At 44.0% G+C, this 14,672-nt stretch overlaps 1 protein-coding gene across 4 annotated transcripts in view; it reads left to right on the top strand.

The window, feature by feature from the left end:
• Window positions 1-2,361: 2,361 nt before the first annotated feature.
• LOC147891442 (uncharacterized) overlaps window positions 2,362-14,672 on the top strand; it is a 109,012-nt gene continuing 96,701 nt past the window's right edge. For all 4 annotated transcript variants that reach the window (XM_087389704.1, XM_087389705.1, XM_087389702.1 and 1 more), the window contains exon 1: window positions 2,362-2,517. The gene's annotated coding sequence lies outside the window, so the exon portion shown is untranslated. The remainder of the gene's footprint in view (window positions 2,518-14,672) is intronic.

The raw sequence follows: 14,672 nt of genomic DNA on the forward strand, positions 1-14,672 counted from the left end.
GTGCAAGTAAAAAATGAATGTTTATAAAGAATCCAACCCAATTGTGACAGTATGGGAATGTAATCAATCAAGTACAAGTAGAAGGTGGTGAAACTTGAGTCATAACAAGGCACACACGTTAGGTAGATATTAGCTTTGAAGAGCAAAATTTACAGAAAGCTCCCCTAGTTAGCTGTCCCTTGGAAAGAAATATTGAATGAATCAAGCAAGGCTAACCCCATGATAGCTCTGGTGGACTATGGGACTAAAGAAAAGCTAAAGAGGCCAGTCTTGCTCTTTAAGAATAAATCAACTGATGAGAGAGAAGACTCGTCATTGAAGTAAGCTGAGAGTGTGAATGCTACCCCGGCAAGCTGTAGGGTTGTGGCACATGCTAAGTGCTCAGCCATAATGGTGGTTGAGCACATGGCATGATGCTACCATATAGTGTTGCTTCACATGGTTCAATGTATCCCTCAGGCGATCTATTTTGATAAGTGGATAGCTTTGTCTAAATGGAGTATGGGACATTCAATAGTATGGTAGTGTGCGAGGGCATTCACTTACGAAAACGAGCTAGCACAATCCCATGCGATCTCAGTGTCAAGCTCGGTCCAACTAGCAATTGTGCTCATGCCATTGTCGATATCGACCAATTGCCCCAGGCCACGCTTCCGTTATCTAAACATAAAGAGATTCTAGGTACATATCTCGCCAAACTCAAATCACCAGTATATTTGGATGAAGGGAATGGTAAACCCCGCCTCATTAAGAAAGGTTATAAGGTGAGATTTTTGAGTTGTCAAGTCCGTGTAAATTTGGTATTTTGCAGCATAATCATGCATGCAAAGCTCATCCCTTTGATTGGAATGGTAATGGTGTTTGGCAACTACAGACTTGCTAAAGCCAAAGATATTGACTTTTTCGCAGATTCCCATGGCAAGCAGTACTGCTTGCACTCTAGATGAATAGTGGAGCAATGACCCTATGTGCATCACACCACTCTTCGGGCCATCATGTGCTGCTCTCTAGAATACCCTTCAAGGAGTAGTACTTCACAATATGAGTACACAGGGTGTCAAATCGAGGATCTGTAAACGATTATGGAGCCTAATGAGAGGTGCCACATAGGGCAACATCCGTGAAGAGATTGCCATACTTCCTACGACAATTTCTTATTTGCAAATAGGATTTACAGTGTTGCAAATTCAATGGCTTTCTTATCATGATCGTGTTTATGGATTGAGACTATGGTAATGTTGGTCTACGGGACGAGGTTGTGCAAACATATGTAGCTGATAAAGTAAAAGCAAAAAGAGTGTTCTGTGACCGAGGAAGAGTTCGTCAGGCGATTATATTAGTGTACAATTGAAAGGAAAAGAAGAACTGAGACTAGCAAACGTTAGAATTAAAGACGCTGATCACTTACGCCATGAAAGAGAATGGGAATTGGGGGATAAATGGTAGTCACAATGTACAACTCTGATGTATAGCTGAGGGATTCGAAGCAAGCATGTGGTGTTTGGGAGAGACTGTAAGGATGGGATTTGCCTATATGTTTGATCTACCAACCTCAGTATATACTCATTGATGATAAACTCATGACTTATGCCGATGGCTAGCGTTTCAAGCACGCACATGCAATAGGATTGATACACCTCAATAGTAGTATATTCATGCACAATACTCTAGATGCGAATTGTCTATGGCCTAAGATGGTCGACACACCTAGGAGTAGTCACCCAAGTCTATTCGCTACAGTTCTTCACGTTGTGCTTGGCTCGAAATTGCTTGCTACCCTATCCCTCAACAATCTCCAGTTACTTCAGCGCTACTATTGTAGTATCACGAAGAGTGCCCTGGAACACGGGTCCCAAGTCGCCATCGCTGCCTAAAGCTCTCAATACATCCTTTACGATCAGATACACACAACAAACAAGCTTCAGAAGCAGCAACACGGATCATAAACATAACAAACAAGCTTCACTGGGAGAAGAAGTAGGAACAAGGATCAACAACAACAAGTGTTGCACACCTCAAATGCGCAGCCTTCATGTTGTTCCAATTGCCCTCCTCGTGCTTCCACAATGGCCTTTCTTCAACACCACCCCTCGTGGATTCGCTCCCAATCTCAACACGATCTCCAATCTCAATAGGATCAACACTTTGGTGTGGAATCTCTCTCTCTCTCTCTCTCTCTCTCTCTCTCTCTCTTACAGCTTCCAATCTCAACACAGTCTCTGTTGGAAAAAGCACATACAAGAAAAAATTCCTACTCATCCAAATGTAAAGCTTAGGAATTTAAAAAATTCCCCAAAAAATTGAATAATCACAAAACTAAGCAGTGTCTCTAGCGAGACTTTAACTCTAGAGAGAGATGTTGAAGAGCATGCCGTTAACCCAATGGGTAACTTAGGTCCATTTCCACAGAGCACTAAATCCGTGTTAGGTTTTGAACAGTTCCACACTCGAAGAAGACGACGACGAAAAAGAAGCAGCGCACTTTGATATCTATTTATTTGCGTGAGGCGATTCTTAGTGAGTTTGCCTTCCTCGCCCAGCTTTTTTCCGATTCTCCTGTGGGATTTCTTGCATCGTTTCGTTGCTCTCCACCAAGCTGGCACCCTTCCTTGTGGAGAGCTGTGACTCCTTGCGCTCTCTTAGAAGGGGCGAAATTATTATTTCTTGCGGCCGTCTTTTTTCCTACACTAAACCGCAATCATTTGCTCTCCCTTGTCAAAATAACGGCAAACTCCTGCTAAACTCCGTTCACTGTATAAGACATGCCTTGTTTTTCTTTTAGCAATTGGAGGCTCAACAGTCTCCTGAAGCCTAGGTACATTGGGGCATTTTATGGAGTGCTTGTATTTTTTAGAATAAGACCTTTTCTATGTTCCTCTCGCATCCGTGCGAAGAGTACAACTGCTACATACGAACGAGGAAATCACGACTCAGAGGTTAATGGCACTATCGAGAGGCCTTCCTTTCGGGGAATTTCTGGCAGATGAGGACACCTGACCAGCGAGGTTAGCATGCGTTAGCTCACTCGATGACACGTTAGCATGGGTGGTTAAGACCACAGACCAACGGCGCTTGGATCTCAAGAAGGTTCAGCCACATCATGGAGCAGGTTCCATAGGGCTCTAGATTCTTCCAAATGGGCCTTAGCCAAATCCACATCCTGCATGCAGCTACCAAAGAAGGTCATCACAATCAGCTATCACAAAATGTCCTTGCCAAGGATCACCTTCTCAAAGACTCACTCCCCTATCCCATATTCTGGAAAATCTGGCAGACTAAACTGAGGGTGGGCCTCGATAACCTTTGAATTAGGAACTTGAAAACCTGGAGGCTGCTCCACGTACACCTCCGCATGCAGGCCACAATTCATAACATGCCCATCTGATATACCGGTCATTGTTGATGAGAAGCTATAGCTAGGATTGTCTTGATCTTGGCCATCCTCACGGTTGTATCCTCGTAGTCGATACTTGGCCGTTGTGCACACCCTTTAGCCACAAGTCTAACTTTGTGTTTATCAACGGTTTTATCCGACATGTGCTTGGTCTTGGAGATCCACTTCAGACCTATCATAGGCCGTTGCAATGGCATTGGAACCATCTCTCAGGTCTTGTTCTTCTCATTGGCCTCAAGCTCAACCAGCATAGCTCTCCTCCAAGTCTCTTGAGAGACAGCTTCTTTGATTGAGGAAAAGGCTACTTGTCTCAGATGACCCGAGACATCAAAGCATAATTCACCTCCAGGGGTTCCTCCTCTGGGGCCTTGGCTTTCCCTCGATGCAATCTATGTGGTGACACGGCCCCAAATCTCCTAAAATCTAGGACTTGCAAAACAAGCACAAAGAAACAACCATAGAAACAACATAGATGGGTGCAGGCTAGCTCACCACCCAACCATGACGTTCGCGAGGAAAAGACTCAAGGAACTGGGACGCCCCCTTCGAGCCACGAGCTGAGCTGCTAGCACATCTCCCAACGAGATCCCAACCATCTTGGCGTCCCATAGGCCTTGGATCAACTATTGGGTCTTGGGCCATGCTAGGAAGTAGATGTGGGTTTGCAACACGATTGAGGATCTAGACCGGCAAGGAAGACCTGTTCTAACTTGCACGATGAAATTTGAACCCCTGGGCTCCCTATACAGGCTCGAGCCCAGTGCGCTAAAAATAGCAAAAATCCTAATTCAAACCCTAATCCATTTGTGCCGTGCTTTTGGAACTCAACTCAAGAATCACCTGCCTAGCCCCAAGTCTCCCTAGGCTTCATGAGCTAGTCCTGTGCGCTTAAAGCACTCGTTATATACGGTCCATGCACATAACATAAATGAACAAAGGCCAGAGTAGTCGCAGTTGCAGCTGCAGCTGCAGCAAAGGAACTGGTACCCTTCTCATTATTCCTTTGAGGGCACTGCCTCCATTAGCGATCCTGCTTGCCATGTGCGCTTTGCCTTCAAGGTATCTCTCTCTACATCACACTTCTTCACTATGGGTGGAGAAGATGGCCGCTTATCCTTTCCTTTGTTGTTCTGCTCTTTGTCTTGCGGGGTGGCCAATGCCTTTGCACCTTCTTTGTGTGGGAAATGTTCCTCTTGATCAAGAACCATAGGCACAATCTCTGCCCACGTGAGAGTGTTCAGCATGCTGAATACGGGGAAGATAAATGGTACAGCAACGTGATGGCCATGTCCTTTGAAGAGATCTCCTTGCTTGCTTGGAGTACCTCTTGCGGATGTGCTTGGAATTTGTTGATATGCTCTCGCATGGTTGCTGGCCATGAGCTGAGCTATTGGCACGAACTCCCAACCAGATCTTGACCAGCCTGGTGTCCCATACCATCAGGTGGCACCTAGAGGCCTTGGATCCGCGGCTGGTCCTTGGGCTACGCTAAGAAGCAGGCGCGCGTCCGCGACTCGATCCAGGATCAAACCTAGCACCAGGGAACGAGACTTGCTCCCATCGGCTTCTTGAAAATTGAACCTCTGGGCCCCTTATATAAGCTCGAGCCCAATGCGCCAAAAATAGCAAAGATCTCTATTTGGTTCGTACTCTTGCCACTCAACGCGAGAATCATGCCTGCCTAGCCCTAAGCCTCCCTAGGCTACCTGAGCTAGTCTTGTGTACCCCAGTACATGTCAGATACTAATTCGTGCACATGACAACTAGTGATGGGCTTCACTAGCAACAGGCTAGGAAACCAGTCCCAGTTCAAACAGCCAAGAGCATTGTAGGCTCAGCTGGAAAGAGGGTGTATTAGATTGCAAATCATGAATGAATGAATATGTACAACAGCAAGGAACCCCCCCCATTTATAGGTCTGGGTCCAGCAACAATAGCAACATGACTTATGGGACAGCCTTTCTATGCTGCCATGTGGCAACATTTGGCTGCCCACTTAAAAGCTACTCAATTACAAACCCTTTTTAAAAGAACCTACTAGGCTAAAATAACTAAGTAAGGGTCACCTTTGTTACAAGTCCTCCCTGCCCAAAAGAAAATTTGCCCTCAAATTTGCAAGGGAAATGTAACAAAATTACAGCTCATAAAAAGAGTCATCCATTGGAGAAAACAGTGAATTCCAGCAGCCAATGAGTCCCTCAAGTTGAACTGCAGCAGCATCATAGGTGGAATAGGAAGAATTCATCACAGCTCCATGTAGCAAGGAAATTGACCATTCCCAAACAAGTCATCAGCTGAGCAAATGTGGATATTGGTCTATGATAGAAGCTGGCTGCCAAGATGACCTCTCATCTGGTATTCCTTGTCATTTAATGAAGTACTCAGTATAGGATCTATTTCTCAAAACTTTGTCCCTTGAATCCAATGATTCTCTCAGGTATATCCTGTGTTCGTCCTTCCTCATCCATGGGTGGAAGCTCCTCTATAACTCGGTCTAAGGGACCTAAATATTTCTTCAAGAGAGACACATGAAAAACACTGTGAATTCTTGCTGAAGGAGGAAGCTCTGATGTGTAGCCTACATTCCCAATCTTTTGTAGCACTTTATAAGGACCATAATAATGCTGAGCCAACTTACTATTGGTGTTTCCCTTTAATGAAGCATGCCTAGTCTTAGGAAGCCTGAGGAAAACATGATTTCCTTCTTCAAAGAATAGCTCCCTATGATGCTCATGTGCATACTCCTTCATTCAAGCTTGAGCTTTGACCCTGTAATCCTTACACAACTGGAGAATAGCTGCCATATGGGTCCAATCATCAATAGCTTGTGGATTGGTCATAGCCTCATCAAAAACAGTAGATGGAATGTGCACCTTATAGCCATACAAAGCCTCAAAAGGGCTCATCCCAATAGAAGAATGTTTGCCTGAGATACTCTTCTAGCCACCTATTAACTCTCTTTGTTTGTCCATCAGTTTGGGGATGGTAGGCTGTGCTATGCTAGGAGAAAGATGAGTACCCATAACTGTGAATTATTGTTGCCAAAACTGTCCCATAAATTTGGCATTACGATCACTTACTATCTCTTGTGGTATGCCTTGTAATTTAAACAATTCCTCCATAAACTGAGCAACCACCATAGATGCTGAAGATTGTGTCTTAGTGGGAATGAAGTATGCTTGCTTGTCAGTCTGTCCACCACCACCAATATACTATTCCATCCCTTTGCTGTGACAGGTAAGCCTGTTACGAAGTCCATAGTAATGTGGGACCATTTAACCTCAGGAATGGGTAAGGGCTGCAATAGTCCTGCTGGTCTGAGATTTAAGTCCCTGTTTTGTTGGCATGGCTTGCAACACTGGACAAATATGTAAACATCTCTCCATAGCCGCTTCCATATGAAACTCTGCCTAACTTTGTCATGTGTTTTGTACAGCCCTATGAGACCTGCCGTTGGAGAAGAGTGCATCTCTTGTAAAACCAGTAGCTTATAGGCTGAATTTTCCACGAGAAAAAATTTCCCTTAATACCACAGCAAACCATTGTGTAGCTTGTAGTTGGGATGGTCATCACAAGAGGGGTTTTGTAGGTCCTGAAATATGACTGTGGCTTCATTATTTGAGAGATATTCCTCTTGTATACCATGGATCCATTCTTTATAAACCTCTGAAATGGAACTCAAAGTACATGTCCACATTCTTGAAAGTGAATCAGCCACAATATTCTCCTTCCCTGCCTTAGATTCAATTTCAAAATCATAACTTTGAACTTTGGAAAGCCATCTCTTTTGCTTTGTGGAGAGACTAGCTTGGGACATGAAATATTTGAGGGTCCTATGGTCTGTCCTTACCTTGAAATGACTCCCATAAACATAGTGGTGCCACTTTTCTATAGCATGGAGTATAGCCAGCATTAGATGTGGTAAGATAACTCCTTGTCATCCAACTTCGTGCTCTCAAAAGCAATTACTCCATGAGGCTGCTTTAGGACAGCACCAATCCTCTCCCGCTAGCATCAGCTTCAATAGTGAAAGGAAGAGAGAAATCTGGGCATACCAAAATAGGAGCTGGATAGGGCAAGCTTCAAGTGCTGGAAACTCGGTTCTGCCTCGAGTCCATCTAAAAGAATCCTTTTTTAGCAAGTCTGTAGGAGATGCAGCTATCTTGGCAAAATGCTTTATAAACCTTCTATAGAATGAAGCAAGACCAAGAAATGCTCTAAGCTGAGTCACATTGGCTGGCTGAGGCCGCTCCACAATGCATCTCACTTTATTAGGGTCCCATTGCTGGCAGCTGCCCACAGTATGACCTAAATACTCCACCTGACTAGCCCACGAAGGTACACTTGCTCATCTTGGCAAAGAGTCGATGGAAACGGAGAACTTCTAGAATCTGTTTCACATGTTGCAAGGTGGTCCTCCTTGGATTTGCTGTAGATAAGTATGTCATCGAAGAACACCAAGGCATATTTATAAAGGGATGGCTGTAGTATCTCGTTCATCAAGGCTTGAAAGGTAGCTGGGGCATTGGTGAGCCCAAATGGCATCACCTTAAATTTCCTCTCAGTTCTGAAAGCTGTCTTTGGCTCATCTCCTTCCCTCATCCTAATTTGATCGTACCCAGATCTTAAGTCAATCTTGGTGATGAACTTTGCCTCCTTTAATTCATCCAATAGGTCATCTATTCTAGGAACAAGGAACCTGTTCTTTATAGTAATTTTATTGAGATCCCTATAATCAATGCATAACCTGTAAGACCCATCCTTCTTCTTCACCAATAGGACAGGAGATGCAAATGGAGATTGGCTGTGAAATGAAGTCCCTGTCCAATAACTCCTGGACCTGCTTAGCAACCTCGTCCCTCTCCACCTTAGACAACTTGTAAGGAGCCTTATTGACTTGTTTAGAACCAGCTTCAAGGTTAATGGCATGATCAATATCTCTTTTGGGTGGAAGGTGATGTGGCAAGTCAGCAAATACATCTGAGTACTGCTGTAACAGTTCCTGCATATCACGATCTTCAACCAAGAATTCATTGGAACCCTCAGACTTGGAAAAATGGATAGCATATATGGCACACATGTTTCTGAGGTCCCTTTCCAATTTCCTGGAAGATATGATAGCCAGTTTAGGTGCTTCATAGCCCCTCAAATATATCTCTTTACCCTTATGGGAAAATCTCATAAACCTCTGATGGAAGTCCATGGTAAGTCCCCCAAGTGATTGCAACCAATCACAACCAAGGACAATATCAATGGGCCCCATGTCCAGCACAAACAAATCTCCTTGGAAGACGTATTCTGATGACAAGTGTATTTCAGTACCTTGACAACATGACTTGCTGATATATACTCTCCATTAGCCACTTGTACTTGCAAGCCATGGTCAATAGTGGTGGGCTGTAATCTTGCTGCCTCAACAGTCTTGGAATTAATGAAGCTGTGAGTACTCCCACTGTCAACCAATATGTGGACTGATCTGCCTTTGATTGTCCCTTGTAGTCTAAGTGTATGGGCATTATGAGACCCCATAGATGCCTCTGGAGAGATGCTGTAAGTAACAAAACAACTCATCATCATCCACTCAAGAGTTCCCATCTGATTCTCTGTCCACCTCTAAGTGATCATCAATTACTTCAACCCTCCATTGATGGCAATTACGTGAATATTTGGACTGCAATTCACCATCAGTCATGGTATTAGAAATGATACACCCGCCTGGGTCGAATGGAAAAGAGGGTTCAAGTTTGGGATCATGAGAAACATCATTGTCTCCATGGTCACCTACATAGTCATGGAATTCAACCTCTGCAGTAGTGTCTTCACAAGAAGGGTCATCATCAAGCTCTAAGATTGTACTCAGTTTGGCACCTGATTTGGCCTTACACACATTCCTATGGTCTGGAGTCCATTTCCCTCCACATATGTTAGCATAAATTCTTCTTCTTTCGGTCCTCTATAATAGCTTGTGACAATTGCTTGACCACTCTATTTTGAAGATTCCTCCAGCAAGAATGAGCATAATCCTCCATGTGTAGGGCTGCAAATCTGATTTTGCTTTGATCACTTCTAGGATAGAGCAGGAAATAGTCTTCCATCTTGCTCAACCATTCCTCCAGTTCATTAGGGGTGCAGGTATCTCCCTTGAACTTTGATAGAATAATCTATCCTTGATATCCTTGTCCTAATGAGAAAGACCCTTAGCCTCAACAGATTTCACTGTTTGGCTATATTGGGGAAAAGGCATTACAGCCCTAAGATCAGGTGCTAGAGACTTATATTCATTGAATCTGTGACATAAAACATCCACTTCATGACTGTTTTCCATAGGAGTGTTTTGTTAGAATTATAGACATAATTCAGCAGTGACCAATGTAATACAATAAGCTAGTTAAGGGCACTTTTCCCTCATTAAGAGGTTTTTCCCCCTAACCGCAGTTAATTCACTAACTATGGTTAGTGACTACTAAGGTTTTGTCACTAGGACAAAACCTTATCTTTTGCTTCAGTGTGTTGTACTCTCACTCTATTCTATTTGCAACTAAGCTTACAGCTCTCACACTCTCTCTTGCTCTCTCTCACTCACTCTATTACTCACATTTGGTATCAGAGCGGGTTCAAGAGCCTCGGGCTCCCTGCTCCCTTCGTGGCACCCCTTTGCTTCACGTTTTCAACTTGCTCCAAGTCGTCCGTACAGTCCGTACGACTGTACGGAATTCGACGTACTGCTGCCGTACATTGCCCGTACTACCTCCCGTAAAGACTTCCGTACAGGTCCGTTGCAGCGCCGTACACCATCCGTACATCTTCTGTTGCTTCCGTACAGATTCGATGTACAGCGCCGTTGCTCCCGTACAGATTCGCCTGTTTGACCGTACATGCGCCATCACTTCCGTATCGTACCGTCCGTTTCGTACTTACCGTACAGTCCGTACCGTACCTTCCGTAGATCTGCGTGGAGTCCTTCAGTACCACACGTGTGGCAACAGTCTATTCATCCGTACAATCTGTACTTGCAGATCTGTATTTGCAGATTTGCACGGGTTTCCTTCAGCCACAGGTGTTCTTTGGTAGGCATATCTTGCAGAAAACCATAGTTTGGTTCAGTTGTTTGGGAGTACATTTGGGGCATTTTATATATTGCAGACATTGCAATCATTGTACAGTTTTGGAGCTACATCTGGAGCAAAATTGCAGATCTAGTCTGAAATTTGGGGCTTTTGTTTAAAAATTGCAGATTTGGGGCTTTTAGTAATTTTGCCCCTTTCTAGCTGCAATTTCTAGCCACAAATTGGGGCTTTTGTGTTGAGAGAGCATTTTTTGGAGTATTCAGTACATACTGCCTTTCTTGGAGTGTTTGAAACACTTTTGGCAGATTTTGGAGAGTTCTTTATGCTTGGACAGATTTCTGACGGCTCAAGTACAGAAATCTAAGTTGCATATACAGCCCGTACTTGGCTGTGTTCTTTGGAAGTTGTGCATTCCATTCCCAGTAAGGGAATTCAGCTGTGTATTTGCTTCAATCTTTTTCTCAATAATGGCCCATCAAAATCAGAATGAGTTTCCATTTGGTGGTCTTTCACAAGAAGACAAGTTGGATGGTACCAACTACTCCCTCTGGAGTTTTATGGTACGTAATATTCTGATTTCTCGGAATCTATGGGATTATGTCAATGGGGATGAGATCCGACCAGCAGATATTGCACCTGCTACCCCTCCTCAGCAAGGAGGTGGAAGAGGTCGTGCACAGGGTGCAGCTGCAGGACAAGTTGTCGGTGCAGCTACAGTCAATACTCCAGAGCAGAAGAGATGGGATTCACGGGATGCCTTAGCTTTGTCATGCATCTCTCTTTCAGTAAAAAGATCTATCATTCCGCATATCCGGTCGTGTAAGACCTTCAGGGCAGCGTGGGATATCTTGGAAAGCATGTATGCAGCACGGAATGATGCCAGGGTATCTTTCTTAAAAAGAGAGTTAAGCAATACACATATGGAGGAGGGTGACTCCATGTCGGTCCACCTCACAAAGCTACAGGATCTCAGAGAGCAATTGTTAAACATAGATGAAATTATTCCTGATTTAGAGATGATTACAACCACTCTGAATTCTCTTCCTGAGTCTTATCTCAGCTTTCACACTTCGCTGAACTTATCATTGAGGGGGGGTGCAAATCCCCTCACTTTTCATGAGTTGATAGGACTTCTGCTTCGGGAAGAGCAGACCAGGAAAAATTTGGCTTCACGTGCAGGTGAACAAGCCATGCTCTCAAAATTTAAATAAAAAACAAAGGGACAGGCAAAGACAGCAGCAAATCAGCCTTCCAGTGGGTCAGGACAGCCTTCACAAAAGGCTAAAAGTGATGCAAGTAAGCCCAAAAAGAAGGTTTTTGTCGCTACTGCAAAAAGCCAGGTCATCACATAGCAGAATGCAGGAAAAGGATTGCAAAAGAAAAGAAAAACAGCTCAGGTATGGCTGTTTCAGATTCAGCCCCTCATGCATCTGACAGTGGGGATGCTGCAGCCAACTTTGTTAGTCAAGATTATGCCTTTTTATCTTGCATTTCAGATTCTAGATTGGCTGTTCCAGATGCTCGGGATAGTACAGCCTCTTGCAGTGATGATACATATGCATTTTTGACTTGCAGCTTTGACTCTTCTACAGATGCATCTGCTTTCAGTGTTAATGAAACACTGAACACATGGTATTTTGACAGCGGTGCATCCAAGCACATCACTTCTAGGAAGTGTCTTTTTACTTCCTTGCATCCACCTCCTGTTGGTAAGAAAGTCACTTGTGCCAACAACTCCTCATATTCAGTACGTGGCACAGGAGAGGTTGAGCTCACTGCAATTGATGGCTCAATTTTCAGACTTTCAGATGTCTTATATGTGCCTGGCATAACCAAAAATCTTCTTTCAGTGTCCACTCTTAACAGAGGGGGATTTCAGGTCATCTTTGAGGATGACAAATGTGCTGTCCGAGACAGGGAAGCTAACTATGCCTTAAGGTTATCTGGTACTCTGCTGCATGGCCTTTTTCAGCTTGATATTTTTGAGAAACGAGCAGCTCATGCTCTGGCAGTTTCTACCCCTATAGCTGCCATGCAAAATGCAGAATTATGGCATGCCAGATATGGCCACATGCATTACAACAGCTTAATGACACTTCAGAAATTTTCAATGGTTGATGCATTGCCACCTCTTGAGATACCTCCTCCACATGCCTGTGAAGGGTGCATTTTAGGTAAAATGCATAGATTCCCCTTCAAGAAGGATGGTTCAGTTAAAGCTGTTTGCAAATTGCAGCTTATACACAGTGATGTATGTGGTCCCATGAGGACTCCGTCATTGGGTGGTCATCTCTACTTTGTCACATTTATTGATGACTACTCCAATTTTACTTGGGTTTATGGGCTGAAAAAGAAATCTGAAGTGTTCACGGTGTTTAAACATTTTTCAGCCATGGTTGAAAATGAAACCGGACTCAGGATACAGACATTACGCACGGATAGAGGTGGAGAATACCTATCTGCAGAATTTAATGCTTTTCTCAAGGGCAAGGGTATTGTGCATCAGCTCACAATTAGGCTGACCCCTCAGCAAAATGGCAAAGCTGAGAGGAAAAATAGAACCCTCATGGAAATGGACAGATGTATGCTGAAAAGCAAACACATGCCTCATAAATTATGGCTAGAGGGTTTGATGTGTGCCAATTACATTTTGAACAGGGCTCCCACTAAGGCTTTAAAAACAAAAACTCCTTTTGAGGTCTGGAATGACAGAAAGCCTTCAGTGGAACACTTCCGAGTCTTTGGATGCCTTGCCTATACTCATGTGCCAGTTGAATTTAGGCACAAATTGTCAGATAAAGCCATCAAATGTATATTTGTTGGATACAGTGCAGAAAGCAAGGGGTATCGTCTCTACAATCCTGCTACACGCAAAATCATTGTAAGTAGAGATGTGATATTTTCTGAAAATTCAGCTCACACTCAGGCTGAATTTCAATTGCCTTTGTCTTCAGAGGATGTCTTTGAAGAGTTGCTCCCCTGCTGATTTTTCTGATCCAAATCAGAATTTACAGCAACCTCCAAATGCTTCAGTTCCGCCACAAGATGTCTTGCCCCCTCCACAGGCAGTGGAACAGGTGGTGCAGCAAGAAATTGCACGCCACAGGATGTCTTGCCCCCTCCACAGGCAGTGGAACAGGTGGTGCAGCAGAACATACATGCAGCAAAAACAGTCCCAAACTGGCTGTTACAAACTCTCAGGGAGAGTAAACTTGATGCTCCGTTACCTGGCAGGACTCACAGTGCAGCAAGGCACATGGAAGGTGCTAATTCGGTGGAATCAGCATATGCAGGTACTCTCCTTAATGAGGAGGAGCCTGCCACATTTGAAGAAGCAAAAGGTAATGTGCATTGGATGAATGCCATGCATGATGAGTTACAGTCCATTGCAAAAAATCAGACTTGGGATGTTGTGGACTTGCCACAGGGTAAACATGCCATTGGCACACGATGGGTATTTAAAGTCAAACGGAAGCCAGATGGCTCCATTGACAGATATAAGGCCAGGCTGGTTGCTAAGGGCTATGCTCAGAAAAAGGGCATAGATTATGAGGAGACATTTGCTCCTACATCCCGGATGACCACCATCCGATCAGTAATTGCAATGGCTGCACATTTTGAGTGGAATGTTCATCAGTTGGACATAAAAACAGCCTTCTTAAATGGGGACTTGCTGGAAGAGGTGTATGTCAAACCACCTCCGGGCTTTGAAATTACAGCAAATGCACTTCAAGTATGCAAGCTCAATAAAGCTTTATATGGGCTGAAACAGGCCCCTCGTGCATGGTATGCCAAGATACATGCCTTTTTGACCAGCAAGGGGCTGCACAATAGTCCTACTGAGAGCACCCTCTACATCAAGATGGATGGGGGGGAAATCTTAGTCATCCTTCTTTATGTTGATGACTTACTGCTCACAGGGTCCAATGAAGAAAAAATTGCAGATTTCAAAGCTGATTTGCAGACCAACTTTGACATGTCAGATTTGGGCTGCTTCACTTTTATTTGGGGATCCAGTTCTCTCATGAGAGACGTGGCACTGTTATGTCTCAGTCCAAGTATGTTCAGAAACTCTTGGACAGATTTAACATGCAAGAGTGTAAGCCCATATCCACTCCTATGGAACCGGGGCTGAAACTCACAATGCATGATGCAGGAGAATCAGTTGATGCCACACTTTACAATCAAGCTGTTGGATGCCTCATATATCT

The sequence above is a fragment of the Dipteris shenzhenensis genome, chromosome 18 (genome assembly GCF_047967505.1).
Source record: "Dipteris shenzhenensis isolate YYH24624 ecotype China chromosome 18, Dip_SZ_1.0, whole genome shotgun sequence".
In the NCBI taxonomy this organism is placed as follows: Eukaryota; Viridiplantae; Streptophyta; class Polypodiopsida; order Gleicheniales; family Dipteridaceae; genus Dipteris; species Dipteris shenzhenensis.